This window comes from Papaver somniferum, chromosome 5 (genome assembly GCF_003573695.1).
Source record: "Papaver somniferum cultivar HN1 chromosome 5, ASM357369v1, whole genome shotgun sequence".
Taxonomy (NCBI): Eukaryota; Viridiplantae; Streptophyta; class Magnoliopsida; order Ranunculales; family Papaveraceae; genus Papaver; species Papaver somniferum.
In genome coordinates, this window is record NC_039362.1 from 127,384,749 (window position 1) to 127,401,773 (window position 17,025).

The window sequence follows — 17,025 nt, forward strand, 5'->3', positions numbered from 1 at the left end:
TGATGTAAGTGAGGGCCCTGCGGCTTCAGAACACGAGATGGTGTTGATTGTGCGGTTCCCTTCTGGAAGTTGGACTGGCTTGGTTCGTTTGGATCTATCCTCGGCGATATCCTTTCGTATGTAATGTTTGAGATCGCCAGCATCAATCAATTTTTGGATCATTATTTTGAGGTTTTTACATTTTTCGGTCTGGTGTCCGTTGAAGCAGTGATATTCAAAGTAATCTTTAGACTTCTCGGTTCTTGGGGGATGTTTTCCCTTAGACCATGGCTACTCTAGATTTTCCCTTCCTTTGATCTCTCGCAGGATCCGAGCATAGCTAGCATTGACCTTCGTGTAAACTTGATCTTCGAATTTTCGGTCGTCTTTTCGTCGTTCATCCCTTCGTTCCTTCATGTCTTCGTGAGGCCGTTCCACTAAGCAATTCCTTTTGGCCCCATTGGTTTGTTCTGCAGAATTGGTACGGTGAGACCTCTGCGGGTACGCCCTCGGGTTTTCATGCTGGATTTATTCAAGACGAGCGTGCTTTTAAATAATTATTCGAAGATCTCCCTCTGTCTTAGGCACGATTCCATGAATCTCAACAAATAGTGGACTCATTCGGTCTAATCCCCACTTGTAGCAGTTGATACTTACCACTGGGTCCACACTTCCTATGGCTTGGGAGATCTTGTGCCATCTGTTAGTGCATTCCCTCGTGGTTTCCTTGTAGCCAATTGCCAATGAAAAGAGCTTATCCATTCTGGTGTTAACAGCCTTGTTGTACATGTAAGTTCTTAAGAACTTTTCTGCGAGTTGGTCGTAGGAGTGGATGGAGTCTGGCGGTAGATTATCAAACCAAGACAATGCCGATCCCTTCAGGATTGATGGGAAGTATCTACAGAGTACGGCGTCGTTCTGACTCCATCTAGCTAAGACACGGTTATAATACCGAATATGTGCAGCGGGATCACTGGATCCGTCATAGCATTCGAATGTCGGGACAGGGCACTTCAGTGGAATAGGGGTGTTGGCCAGGCGATGAGTAAGGGGCGTGGAGTTAGCCTCTCTCATGACCTCTTCTAACCTTCCCCCGCCTTGTCTACTTTTTAATTGCCTGATCTCTGCCATCATTTCATCACGCAGCTCTTCCATCGCGCGGTGGTGCCCTACGCTATTCTGATCGTGATAGACTGACTCTCCGTCGTTATAATCCGGGTCGGATGCGCTACTTCCCTTAGCCGCGTTTCCATTAGCTTCTACGATGACTCTTCGGTCTCGGTTTGGTTCTGGTGCCTTTGAATTTGCTTCATCGAGTTGTTCACTTGTCTTTGTGCTTAGGGAAATCCGGTCTTTTAAATCCTGGTTTTCTCTGGCCAGCAGAGCTACAGCATCTGCGTAAACCTTCTGGCTCTTCTTCAATTCTTCGAGCTCGGCCATCAATCGATGTGATTGGTTTGACCCCTGATTGGGAGTCCCAGCTCGTGCTACTACGGCCATGGTGCCTTCTTCTTCTATGGTTTGCACTAAAGGTGGGGGAGGTTCAGCCTCGATTGTTGGCATTTCCAAATCGGGCGGAGTGCCCATCTGCGGTGTTAGAGCCGCCAGAACAGTTTGATTCTGCTCGTTTGTTGATGGCATTCCGAAGGTTGGAGGGTGCACGGGTTGGTGTGTTCTGGATTCATCCACCCTTTCTTTTGGTTGGTGAAATTGATTCGTAGAAAAAGTTTTGCTGGCTTCCGCAGCCTTTGGGGATGCCGCTGCCGTACTATACTTTGTTGTCGCTGCTCTGAGGGCCGCGGACGCAACGGAGTTAGCGTTCATAGGCGAAGTGATTTCCGCAGTGTCCTGCCTCTGACTGGTCATTTTGGTTTTGTCTCCTTTCTGCTTGCTCCGGGTGATGACCGGGGTTGTCCTTGGTGCTTCCTTTGACGAGGCTTTGGATTTTCCAGCTTCCTGCATCTTTTCCATCGTGGGTCCTTTTGTCGCTTTCTTTCTGCACAAGGGAATTTCAAACAGCGAGAAACAGAAGTGTCCATGCGGATCGGGTTAGTTTACGAAATTCCTTACTCCAAGACAGGGAAAAACTTCCCGAGGGCCACAGAGAATTATTTTTTTTTTTAAAAGCGGGTTCATTGAAGGTACGCGGAAATGTGAAAGGATCCCCTTGAAAATGCACGTAGATCTTTTTGAAAATTTTCGAAAACCCATCGGAAAGACAGGTCCGTACGAGATCTAAAAAATGTAAATCCATGGATCTAAGCAATAAATCTTTTAACCAGTTTAAATTGCTTCGACAGATACTGCCAGAGCTATCGAAGATAACGGGTGCGTTTTTGAATACGGTAAAGTTAGCAAAAGATAAATACTGTTAGAGCTAATGAAGTAGAGCAATCATATGCTAATTTAATATGAAATCACAGGATAAGATAAATCTTTTACCGGGACGAAGTCCCTGTTTCTAGCGCCAAATTGTGAACACATAAATCACGCAGGCATCAATATATTCACAAACAATGTTCGCACTCTAGGTACAGACTCACACTAATAATACAATTGTATTGATTCCTTGGCTCAAAACCTTCGGGTTTATCATAGCCTCATCCAATAACATCGCGAGGGGCGTTTTACGCAGGGGAAGATGAAGAAAACGAAGTATAAAAATAAAACTCATGAAGCGTTAGGCGAATATAAAGTGCTGAAATGTAAATAAGACTGGGATTTACGTGGTTCAGCACTAAGGCCTACATCCATGGGGTTGTTGTTTCACTATGTACTTGATGGTTACAGAGATAGTCGAGTGACTTTGGAGTTTACATAGGACTGTATATTTTAAAGGACAAACTTACACTCACAATCTTTCTCTCTCCTTCTCTCCCTGATTTTTCCCGATCCCCTCACTCTTGGTGGAGAGGGGGTATTTATAGGGTTAGAGTGTGGGACCCATTTCTGAGGGCCGTTGGAACCTTATCTTCTTGTGCTTTGTGTCCATCACGCGGAGGTCTTCGTTCATTGCTTGATCACGCAGAGTCATCCTCGTTCGTTCCACGGGCTGATCGACACGTACACTGCTCAGAGTGTTTAATGCGGGTAGTTGAGGCGCTGCTCGTGTCAGACAAGTGTCTTATGCCCCTGTCACGTCCATGTCAGTTCACCTTCTCTCCACCGTTGATCTTGGCTTCTTTTGGGGATGAGATAAAGTAACTCTTCGGGAGTTATTTGGTGTTCCGCAGTACATCGTGTTTTCGGTACATCTTAACTTCTGCCATTAGATTTGTTCGGGCAAGGATCCGACGTCGACGGGATGGGCTTCTTGGCTATGGGTGTGTGTCATCATGTTTTGATGACTTTGTCCGCATGCTCTCCACGTATCTTCCTATATACACGTGTTTGATGATGAAATATGTACACACAGGTTCAGATGAATCTCGTGTTGGCAGGTGAAGAAAACAGTAAGGAGGAGCTCAGAAAGCAGTAAGGAGACAACCCCTTTACACACAGAAACTGCACTTCAGCTAGTCGATACAATGCCTGAAAGAAGAAGTTTTAAGGGTCAGAAAATGAGAAGTTTGTGGCTCAATGTTGTGTTCGATAGTGATTGTATGTCTGGTGTTGGATGAACTTGGTTTGGCATGGATCGATTCCAACAATGGAGAAAATGAGCTCGAGTTGTGGCTGGAATGGTGTCGAAAGAGCAGTGCAGGAGATGGTAATGGGTTGTATACCAACTGATAAAAACAGTGAACAAGTTGAGTTTTGTTGCTGCCATGGTTATGGCTATGAACAGAGAGGATTATGAGCTTGTGTTGAGTTGGAATGAAGCAAGGGAAGCTGGGTATGTTGGCTGAATTAATTTGTGACCTAATGGCTGAAGTGTAATCTGAAGATGGAGTGAAGAAGGCAGAGATGGGTTTTCGAAGGCAATAAAGACAAGGCAAGAACTGCAGTTACCAGTGATGACTTGGAGGCGAATTCGTGGTGGAAGGTGCTTTAGGCAGAAAATATCAATTGGTGTTGTTGGCTGTTAACTCGGTTAAAGAGGTGCTGCTGTGATATTTGTGAGTTAATAAAAAGGATTTTGAGCTCGGACATGAGATGGAAACAAGTTCCGACAAACTGTTGGCAGTTGTACAGTTCGCTGAGATTAATCTGTTGTGATCGGTGAGTGACGAGATTTAGAAGGATGGGGTATGAGAATGGGTGAACAGCTGGTGGTGGTGACGGAAGTTGTATGCTGCTATCAAGGGAAGGATTGCTGCCATGTTCATGGATTTAAACAAAAGAGTTAAGAGCATGAAGAACTGTAGATACGAATCTGAATCGGAGCTGTGCTTGAGAGAACGAGTGTAAGCCTGTAAGGAGGATGGAAGTAAGTCAGGTGCAATCGATGATTGTAATCGGTGAACGGTACTGGCGAGCCGGGTCCGGGTTTGGACATGGTTGCGGAGTTTGGACTGGGACTTGGCATTTTTGCTAGGTATCGGTTTTAGACTCTCGCATTTATAAGAAAAGAGACGAAGAGGAACAGAGGGAGTCGGAGCGGCTACAGAGCCGTGAACTGTGAAACAAAGATTAGGGTTTGGAGTTTCATTTTGTCCCATTTGATTTCAATTAGCTAGGGATTGATTCATATTTGTTTATGGTTTTTAAGAAAGTCATGTCTAGCTAATCCATGTTAGGGTGAAAGGATGAACTTGTAGGTTCTTTATTTTGTGTTCTTGAATAAGGTTTCTACCAATGAACTTAATGATAATATTTGTGATTCTATTTCAATGTTTTACCTTCTAGCTATATTTTTCATGTTCTATGCCATGTAACCCATAGTTAGATTAGTAGAAGGACTCGTTGAACCTTAGTAATAATCGATTTATGAATATCTCTTGACTATTTATGCCATGCATACTTAGTACTTTGGAATTCTAATTTAAGGTGAGAGCAAACTACCGTTTTGATAATTCTTATCCATGGTTCTTAATGAAATATCTTCCGTGTACTAGTAGTTAGGTTTGCTATTTTACATGAGTAAATTCGATATCTTTGTGATTGAACACAAATAACTTACCTACAACGAATTCCCGGAACCTTAACACCTTCACATCTTTGGTTACTTTTTATTATTTTTCCTTCATTATTCCATAAACATTCTAAACTATTAAATTTGGGTAGTTGATTATTGATATTAGTTAGTAGCAGTATTTCACACTCCTCGTGGGAACGACCTGTACTTTCCATTGTTCTACTAGTTAGACATTGTGCACTTGCAGTTTTATTATTGTAGGTTTTTGAGCCTACCAGCATGTCAACAGGGAAGATGATTCAGACGCCCGAGATGTGTAGGCAGCTAGACACATAGTGCAACCTGAAAAATCAGAAAATGAGTTTCCAGTAGAAACAGGTAGATTCATTTTTTCTTCCAGACCGGTTGAGATTTCTTCTGAAAGAATATCAAGGTTGATGTATGTATTGCTACAATTATCAAAATCAATATTTTCACAAAGAAGTGCAACACTTGACTTTTCTTCTTCATTAGAATCATAGTTATCAGACATTTCATCAAGAGTTGCAGCTAGACCTTTGTTCCCAGTGTATTTTTTACGATTTGGACACTCATTTGAAAAATGACCAAAACCTTTACACTTAAAGCACTGAAGCATATCCTCGTCATCAGTTTCATCTATATCCTTGTTTTTAGGAGGAACACGATTATGAGGTTTAACTGATGACCTAGATTTATCTCTGGAGAAACGTTTACTTCTCTTCAAAAGAAGATCCTTAAACTTCCTAGTGATCAAGGAGACTGCTTGTCAAGATCTTCATCTGATGAATCAGCCTAGGAAAGATCATCTTCAGAGATACAAACACTTTTACTTTTGTCAAGTAATTTAGTGTTCTTTTGTGCTTTGAAAGCAACATCCTTTCCGGATTTGGATGTAAGCTCATGATCAAAGATCTTTAACTTCCCAACCAGAGTATTTCTGGAAAGAATTGCAAGGTTATTACCTTCAACGATGGCATGCTTCTTAGAATCGTATCTGGATGGTACCGATCTGAGGATTTTCATCACAATGTCCTTTTCAGGAATATTCTTACCCCATGCAAAAGATGCATTAACAATTTCAGACACTTTGTGATTAAACTCATCAAATAAATCTTCATCTGCCATACGAAGGTTTTCCCAATCAGAATTTAGGTTTTGCAGCCTAGCTTCATTTTCACATGCTCGTTTTCAAACACCGCGCATGTGAAGTTCATGCCAGCCTCATTTACTTCATTCTCGTTTCTAATAAGATTAACATGCTCGCATACTGGTACCTCGACAACCGTTCAAGTTATGGTAGGTAACAAAGACATCACACATCAGACATCAAGCCACTGCAAAATCTTATCATTCAAATGATTGCATTTATTTTCACCAATTAGGATCGACCATGTTAGCCATCCATAACAAAACATGGGAAAAATGGTAGAGAGTCTAGCAATGACCACTGCAAAGGAAATAATAAATGGTCTTGTTATACACAAAATTAAATAGTGGTTCTAAGTTCAAATGACATCCTACTGGGTCTTGCAAAGCACTACATTCATGCATTTTCAAAGCAAATCTACATCAAAATCAGTTAATAACGGAATGGGATATGTATATCTATATATGCCTACTTGTCACAAAGAGCTAGAATTCCCATATTGTTACCAAGTTTAGTATTTTAACCCATTTCCAGCTTTTGAGTTTTGAGTGCCTATATTCTAAAATTTCTATAAACTTCTTTATATAGCGGAATTCAGCAAATGATATCTCACTGGAAAGGTGAGGCAATCCTCTAAAACTTTCATGTTTTGGTGTTGGACCCAATTCAGTCGTTATCATACCAAAAAATAGCTCTAGTTTGCTGCAATATGACCACTACCATATTTTTCAAATTGCACACCAGTTACTAAATCACTCGCATCTCCTTACCATCAACTCCAAATAAAACAAACTTTATACCCCTGGAAAGATGTGAGGCTCATCTACAAATATTGAGTTTTGACCTAAAACCAAACTACAATCTAAGATGCTCGAAATCAAACTCGAAAAACTGTCAGGAAACAGTACAATATGCTTTATTTTAAGAATAGTTATTCTTTGAGACATTATACTAAACAAGTATGGCTCATAATTTCAATGAATAATTGTGAAATTTCAGAGGTACGTATATACCCAGTCTTCTTAATTTTTCAAATGATTGCTATCTAATCAAGCTAGCTTTGAAAATTCAAGCATAATCACACTAGTATTTAACATGAAATAGACATTTCTAATACTTTTAGGGGGAAACCCCAAGTTTCACAAGAACTCTAGATTTATCAGTTAACATAATGCAAATAAAAAAATATTGAATTTAACATAAAATACAACTACCCCATGATTTAATATTTTCCCTGCATTAGAGTTCAATCATCCAATTCCACGAAAACCCTAACTCGGTGTGAACCCTAGTTTCTACTTGAATAACAATTTCAACTCTGAGGAAGAAATTCTAATAAAGTATCTAAGCAAACATGCATGAAGTATTATAACACATATCCATCGATATATAAGAAAGGAGAAATGATTTCTTCAGACAATTTTCGAATTGAAGAAACAACAAAGAAAATTCCCCTTACTTCGTTTACGAAACCAACCAGCAGCAACTCGATCAAAACATTTCTCCATCTAATCTACGAACCAAGCCAACCCCATCAACATCTCTGCATCTCCACGTGAAGGAAATTTTCACCAAGCTCACTCATGCAAGATACCACTCACGTTTCTTAAGTTTTCGGTTGCACAGGAAGGGAATCCGAGGAAAAAAGAGGAAGAAGGAATCTGACTCCCTTCTTATGATGTGCTCCAATTTACTAAAAAGCCCCCTTTCATGTGTTCGACAAGTGTCTAGCGTGCGTGAAAATTATTAAACCACCCAGAGCTTTGATCTAAGGAAGAATTTTCTATTTAGGCATTAACATTTGCTATTGAGGCAACCTAAATGTGTCAAAGGAACTTCAGTGTTTGAGTTTTAAGCAAATCTAAATGCACAATTTGGCTAGAGTGTTTTAATTAAACCGAGCAAAAGTTCGTGGCCTTACATCATTACCCACTAAAAAAAGAACTTTGTCCTCAAAGTTCAAAACAAAACTAAGAGGTAAGAAGATTACCTGTAATTGCATTATAACAAATACGATGACGAGTCCAAAACTCACAGTCCCGAATGAACCGAAACTGCTCTGATACCAACTGAAGCGGACCCGAGAGTTTTTGCTTCCAACGGGTCGGGTTACGACCCGCTTGGCAAGCTTTGACTCTCTGATACGCCACTCGTGAAACTATACTTTCTAATTTTTCGGACAAATTCAATTTTACCAAGAAAATATTTATCGATTTATGCCAACCTGCCTCATGAGCGTGTAACCTCCAAGGGTCATCAAATCCGTCAAACTATTGTACAGTTTTAGATACCAGTACTAACCAACCAAATGATATGAATCACCTTGTACAAGTGACATTCATTTCCAAGCGAACACCAAGGTTCAAAGACTGAGATTCTGATGAACAGAAACCTCGTTTAAGGGTCACGTAAATATCTGAATTGTCAGGGTTTTTCTTGATACCAGCCACCACCGGCCAATGTCAATGGTCTTCCGGGTAGTCACAGAGGTGTTGGGGTGCCCCAGTGGTCCTGACAACACACACCGTATCAGACGGGTAAGGGATGGCCAGTGCCAATGTCAGGGTAGTTCTGGATACCAGCCACCATCAGCCAGTGCCAATGGTCTTCCGGGTTGCCACCCGTAGGTGGGGTGCCCCAGTGGGCCTGACAACTAACAATACTCTATCAATCTCAACACCATTTTCTCAGATAATATGAACTACTCGAAAGGTAGTAATTATCTCTAGATTGATAGTATGAACTGCCACTATAGACAATAACCATCCCTTCTCAAATACTGGGACAAATGATACGATTTACCTAGATTGGTAATAATCATCTCTCACTAGGTAGTATGAATAACAAATGGAATTACTGCAACTACCTCTTACTGCCATGGTTACAATCTTCTCAGAATGGATGGTATGAACTGCCAGGCAGCAACCAACCTTTTCCAGACGATATGAATAACCTCTGCATAGTTGTGCTGAACCTCATAGCGGCTTCCTACGTACCCTCTCCGTTGCTCGAAGGGATCAAGCACGACCGTAGTTCGTCATTTCAGTTTTTAGATAATATGAACTATCCAAAGTAGCAACTATCCCTTATCAGCTATCAAGTAAACATTACCATGCAGATAATACATTTCGAGTAAATCTCTGCTCCGAGTATCCAAAGATACATAATAAGACAAAGATGCTTTTCATTTCCATATAAAAATTAATAGAATCACAAGCCAAATCCTTAACCTCTATAGAAACTCATATCTGTCCGAATATAATTGGCTTGCGTCCTTCCATACATCAAACACATGAAAAGTAAAAACTTGGAAACTATAATAAAAGACCATTAACATTTAAGTAGATCACAGCCACCACAAATAGGCAAATGTGGTCCCCGTACTAAAAACAATTAACACATTATAAAGCATTACTCTTATTCATCTAAGCCAGTATCCAACTTTAGTATCCATGACCAGCATTCAAAAGTTTATAAATGCATATATTTAGTAAGACATTAGGTCAGCCACCTCTCACCAAATGAAAACATTTCTTTCTAAATTCAATAATTTAGTTCAGTTACGTATATCCATGAAATACAATGGATCAGTTTGTCTATACACATGGATGGAAGTACAAAAACAATAAACAAGAATACTCCACGACTAGTACCAAATAAAAGAGTAGTTCTTCCACACACAGACATACCAAATGTTACTCTAGTCAAAATCTTATTCGTAAACCAAACTTTAATCTCATTATTTAAGTACGAGTAAAATGGTGCTTTAAGGGCAGTAAAAATCACTAACTAAGCATGAATCAATTTCCCAAAACAAAATGATTGCTAAATCCATACAAAGTCTCACATATTTTAAATGTACCAATAAGGATTAACCTGTCAAAACGGACAAAAACCATCGAGCACACTATCACGAGCTTAAAGCAACAAAGTGGACATCAAGTAAAGAAGATTTCATGAATCTTGTTTGATATATGTTCCTCCTATACAATAAACCTACCTTGGAACCAAATTATTAACCACCTCTATCCAGCTACGTAAATCTTCCAATCCTCCAAAATGTGAGTGAAGTAAGTTTAACATTAGTTCTTTACAATCTGTGGACAGATATCGGCTATAACATTTCTGATTCATTATAAAATGGCTCCACACAAGGAAATACTAGGCAAGACCTTAAAATGTACAATAAGTAATGCTACTCAAATGAACTCCTTTACTCCGTCTCATTTCCCAGCGTACTTCGGCACACTATTTGGCCACTGTCAAACACCGCACACGTGAAGTTCAGGCCAGCCTCATTTACTTCATTCTATTTTCTAATAAGATTAACATGCTCGCATACTGGTACCTCGACAACCGTTCAAGTTATGGTAGGTAACAAAGACATCACACATCAGACATCAAGCCACTGCAAAATCTTATCATTCAAATGATTGCATTCATTTTCACCAATTAGGATTGACCATGTTAGCCATCCATAACAAAACAAGGGAAAAAATGTAGAGAGTCTAGCAATGACCACTGCAAAGGAAATAATAAATGGTCTTGTTATACACAAAATTAAATAGTGGTTCTAAGTTCAAATGACATCCTACTGGGTCTTGCAAAGCACTACATTCATGGATTTTCAAAGCAAATCTACATCAAAATAAGTTAATAACGGAATGGGATATGTATATCTATATATGCCTACTTGTCACAAAGAGCTAGAATTCCCATATTGTTACCAAGTTTAGTATTTTAACCCATTTACAACCGACACGGAACACCTATGTCATTCAAGTACTCCAGTTTTCCATCTTTTGAGTTTTGAGTGCCTATATTCTAAAATTTCTATAGACTTCTTTATATAGCGGAATTCAGCAAATGATATCTCACTGGAAAGGTGAGGCAATCCTCTAAAAATTTCATGTTTTGTGTTGGACCCAATTCAGTCGTTATCATACCTAAAAATAGCTCTAGTTTGCTGCAATATGACCACTACCATATTTTTCAAATTGCACACCAATTACTAAATCACTCGCATCTCCTTCCCATCAACTCCAAATAAAACAAACTTTATACCCCTCGAAAGATGTGAGGCTCATCTACAAATATTGAGTTTTGACCTAAAACCAAACTACAATCTAAGATGCTTGAAATCAAACTCGAAACACTGTCATGAAACGGTACAATATGCTTTCTTTTAAGAATAGTTATTCTTTGAGACATTATACTAAACAAGTATGGCTCATAATTTCAATGAATAATTGTGAAATTTCAGAGGTACGTATATACCCAGTCTTCTTAATTTTTCAAATGATTGCTATCTAATCAAGCTAGCTTTGCAAATTCAAGCATAATCACACTAGTATTTAACATGAAATAGACATTTCTAATACATTTAGGGGAAACCCCAAGTTTCACAAGAACTCTAGATTTATCAGTTCACATAATGCAAATAAAAAAAATATTGAATTTAACATAAAATAAAACTACCCCATGCTTTAATATTTTCCCTGCATTAGAGTTCAATCATCCAATTCTACTAAAACCCTAACACGGTGTGAACCCTAGTTTCTACTTGAATAACAATTTCAACTCTGAGGAAGAAATTCTAATAAAGTATCTAAGCAAACATGCACGAAGTATTATAACACATATCCATCGATATATAAGAAAGGAGAAATGATTTCTTCAGACAATTTTCGAATTGAAGAAACAACAAAGAAAATCCCCCTTACTTCGTTTACGAAACCAACCAGCAGCAACTCGATCAAACCATTTCTCCATCTCATCTACGAACCAAGCCAACCCCATCAACATCTCTGCATCTCCATGTGAAAGAAATTTTCACCAAGCTCACTCATGCAAGATACCACTCACGTTTCTTAAGTTTTCGGTTGCAGAGGAAGGGAATCCGAGGAAAAAAGAGGAAGAAGGAATCTGACTCCCTTCTTATGATGTGCTCCAATTTACTAAAAGCCCCCTTTCATGTGTTCGACAAGTGTCTAGCATGCGTGAAAATTATTAAAGCACCTAGAGCTTTGATTTAATGAAGAATTTTCTATTTGGGCATTAACATTTGCTATTGAGGCAACCTAAATGTGTCAAAGGAACTTCTGTGTTTGAGTTTTAAGCAAATATAAATGCACAATTTGTCTAGAGTGCTTTAATTAAACCGAGAAAAAGTTCGTGACCTTACATCATTACCCACTAAAAAAAAAACTTTGTCCTCAAAGTTCAAAACAAAACTCAGAGGTAAGAGGATTACATGTAATTGCATTATCACAAATACGATGACGAGTCCAAAACTCACAGTCCCGAATGAACCGTAATTGCTCCGATACCACCGTAGCGGACCCGAGAGTTTTTGCTTCCAGCGGATCGGGTTACGACCCGCTTGGCAAGCTTCGACTCTCTGATACGCCACTCATGAAACTAGACTTTCGAATTTTTCGGAAAAATTTAATTTTACCAAGAAAATATTTATCGATTTATGCCAACCTGCCTCATGAGCGTACAACCTCCAAGGGTCATCAAATCCGTCAAACAATTGTACAGTTTTAGATACCAGTACTAACCAACCAAATGATATGAATCACCTTGTACAAGTGACGTTCATTTCCAAGCGAACACCAAGGTTCAGAGACTGAGATTCTGATGAACGGAAACCTCGTTTAAGGTTCACGTAAATATCTGAATTTTCAGGGTTGTTCTGGATACCAGCCACCACCGGCCAGTGCCAATGGTCTTCCGGGTAGCCACCGAGGTGGTGGGGTTCCCCAGTGGGCCTGACAACACACACCATATCAGACGGGTGAGGGATGGCCAGTGCCAATGTCAGGGTAGTTCTGGATACCAGCCACCATCGGCCAGTGTCAATGGTCTTCCGGGTTGCCACCTGTAGGTGGGGTACCCCAGTGGGCCTGACAACTAACAATACTCTATCAATCTCAACACCATTTTCTCAGATAATATGAATTACTCGAAAGGTAGTAATTATCTCTAGATTGATAGTATGAACTGCCACTATAGACAATAACCATCCCTTCTCAAATACTGGGAGAGATGATACGAATTACCTAGATTGGTAATAATCATCTCTCACTAGGTAGTATGAACAACAAATGGAACTACTGCAACTACCTCTTACTGCCATGGTTACAATCTTCTCGGAATGGATGGTATGAACTGCCAGGAAGCAACCAACCTTTTCCAGACGATATGAATAACCTCTGCATAGTTGTGCCGAACCGCATAGCGGCTGCCTACGTACCCTCTCTGTTGCTCGAAGGGATCAAGAACGACCGTAGTTCGTCATTTCAGTTTTTAGATAATATGAACTACCCACAGTAACAACTATCCCTTATCAGCTATAAAGTAAACATTACCATGCAGATAATACATTTCGAGTAAATCGCTGCTCCGAGTATCCAAAAATACATAATAAGACTAAGATGCTTTTCATTTCCATATAAAAATTAATAGAATCACAAGCCAAATCCTTAACCTCTATAGAAACTCATATATGTCCGAATATAATTGGCTTGCGTCCTTCCATACATCAAACACATGAAAAGTAAAAACTTGGAAACTATAATTTAAAGACCATTAACATTTAAGTAGATCACAGCCACCACAAATAGTCAAATGTGGTCCCCGTACTAAAAACAATTAACACACTATAAAGCATTACTCTTATTCATCTAAGCCAGTAGCCAACTTTAGTATCCATGACCAGCATTTAAAAGTTTATAAATGCATATATTTAGTAAGACATTAGGTTAGCCACCTCTCACCAAACGAAAAAATTTCTTTTTATATTCAATAATTTAGTTCAGTTACGTATATCCATAATATACAATGGATCAGTTTGGCCATACACATGGATGGCAGTACAAAAACAAGAAACAAGAATACTCCACGACTAGTACCAAATAAAAGAGTAGTTCTTCCACACACGGACATACCAAATGTTACTCTAGTCAAAATATTATTCGTAAACCAAACTTTAATCTCATTAATTAAGTACGAGTAAAATGGTGCTTTAAGGGCAGTAAAAATCACTAACTAAGCATGAATCAATTTTCCAAAACAAAATGATTGCTAAATCCATACAAAGGCTCACATATTTTTAATGTACCAATAAGGATTAACCTGTAAAAACGGACAAAAACCATCGAGCACACTATCACGAGATTAAAGCAAGAAAGTGGACACCAAGTAAAGAAGATTTCATGACTCTTGTTTGATTTCTGTTCCTCCTATACAATAAACCTACCTTGGAACCAAATTACTAACCACCTCTATCCAGCTACGTAAATCTTCCAATCCTCCAAAATGTGAGTGAAGTAATTTTAACATTAGTTCTTTACAATCTGTGGACAGATATCGGCTATAACATTTCTGATTCATTATAAAATGGCTCCACTACAAGGCAATACTAGGCAAGACCTTAAAATGTACAATAAGTAATGATACTCAAATGAACTCCTTTACCCCGTCTCATTTCCCAGCGTACTTCGGCACACTATTTGGCCACTGTCAAACACCGCGCATGTGAAGTTCAGGCCAGCCTCATTTACTTCATTCTCGTTTCTAATAAGATTAACATGCTCGCATACTGGTACCTCGACAACCGTTCAAGTTATGGTAGGTAACAAAGAAATCACATATCAGACATCAAGCCACTGCAAAATCTTATCATTCAAATGATTGCATTCATTTTCACCAATTAGGATCGACCATGTTATCCATCCATAACAAAACAAGGGAAAAAATGGTAGAGAGTCTAGCAATGAGCACTGCAAGGGAAATAATAAATGGTCTTGTTATACACAAAATTAAATAGTGGTTCTAAGTTCAAATGACATCCTACTGGGTCTTGCAAAGCACTACATTCATGAATTTTCAAAGCAAATCTACATCAAAATCAGTTAATAACGGAATGGGATATGTATATCTATATATGCCTACTTGTCACAAAGAGCTAGAATTCCCATATTGTTACCAAGTTTAGTATTTTAACCCATTTACAACCGACACGGAACACCTATGTCATTCAAGTACTCCAGTTTTCCATCTTTTGAGTTTTGAGTGCCTATATTCTAAAATTTCTATAGACTTATTTATATAGCGGAATTCAGCAAATGATATCTCACTGGAAAGGTGAGGTAATCCTCTAAAACTTTCATGTTTGGTGTTGGACCCAATTCAGTCGTTATCATACCTAAAAATAGCTCTAGTTTGCTGCAATATGACCACTACCATATTTTTCAAATTGCACACCAGTTACTAAATCACTCGCATCTCCTTCCCATAAACTCCAGATACCCCTGGAAAGATGTGAGGCTCATCTACAAATATTGAGTTTTGACCTAAAACCAAACAACAATCTAAGATGCTCGAAATCAAACTCGAAAAACTGTCAGGAAACAGTACAATATGCTTTCTTTTAAGAATAGTTATTCTTTGAGACATTATACTAAACAAGTATGGCTCATAATTTCAATGAATAATTGTGAAATTTCAGAGGTACGTATATACCCAGTCTTCTTAATTTTTCAAATCAAGCTAGCTTTGCAAATTCAAGCATAATCACACTAGTATTTAACATGAAATAGACATTTCTAATACATTTAGGGGAAACCCCAAGTTTCACAAGAACTCTAGATTTATCAGTTCACATAATGCAAATAAAAAAAAATATTGAATTTAACATAAAATACAACTACCCCATGCTTTAATATTTTCCCTGCATTAGAGTTCAATCATCCAATTCTACGAAAACCCTAACTCGGTGTGAACCCTAGTTTCTACTTGAACAACAATTTCAACTCTGAGGAAGAAATTCTAATAAAGTATCTAAGCAAACATGCATGAAGTATTATAACATATATCCACCGATATATAAGAAAGGAGAAATGATTTCTTCAGACAATTTTCGAATTGAAGAAACAACAAAGAAAATTCCGCTTACTTCGTTTACGAAACCAACCAGCACAACTCGATCAAACCATTTATCCATATCATCTACGAACCAAGCCAACCCCATCAACATCTCTGCATCTCTATGTGAAAGAAATTTTCACCAAGATCACTCATGCAAGATACCACTCACGTTTCTTAAGTTTTCGGTTGCAGAGGAAGGGAATCCGAGGAAAAAAGAGGAAGAAGAATCTGACTCCCTTCTTATGATGTGCTCCAATTTACTAAAAAGCCCCCTTTCATGTGTTCGACAAGTGTCTAGCATGCGTGAAAATTATTAAAGCACCCAGAGCTTTGATCTAAGGAAGAATTTTCTATTTAGGCATTAACATTTGCTATTGAGGCAACCTAAATGTGTCAAAGGAACTTCAGTGTTTGAGATTTAAGCAAATCTAAATGCACAATTTGTCTAGAGTGCTTTAATTAAACCGAGCAAAAGTTTGTGGCCTTACATTTATAGAGATAGCATTTCGGTCCATATTCAGATCGCTACAAACACAGACTTATAAGGTCTTTAATGTGTTTTCATGTTATGATACCAATTGAAAAGATGGGGTCTAACAACCACACCCAATATTTCGTTTGGCAATCTGAATATACAAACTCCAATATACTTTCAAGAGAATCAAATAGACTGACAGACTTAATCTAGAAAAAAGTATATCAAAGAGTTTTATATCTCTATCTCTCAATTCAATATGCAATCACTAAATAGGAAATTGCAATCCCAATTCAATATAAGAGAAGTAACTTGAACGGTACCAAAGACCAATGTTCAAGGATCAATCAATTTCAATCAACAACCAAAGGTTGGATTTACCAATTGATCGATTCAACGCATAACCTGTGATATTTCAATTATATAACAAAATATAATGCGGACAAGAAATAA

The 17,025-nt window shown here is 38.6% G+C and overlaps 1 long non-coding RNA gene across 1 annotated transcript; it reads right to left on the reverse strand.

Annotated features, from left to right (window-relative positions):
* Window positions 1-14,231: 14,231 nt before the first annotated feature.
* LOC113282648 lies at window positions 14,232-16,336 on the reverse strand. Its single transcript, XR_003327086.1, has 2 exons — window positions 16,126-16,336; window positions 14,232-14,769 (listed from the first exon to the last, which is right to left on the reverse strand). It is a non-coding gene; the product is annotated as an uncharacterized LOC113282648 (long non-coding RNA).
* Between the last annotated feature and the right edge of the window lie 689 nt (window positions 16,337-17,025).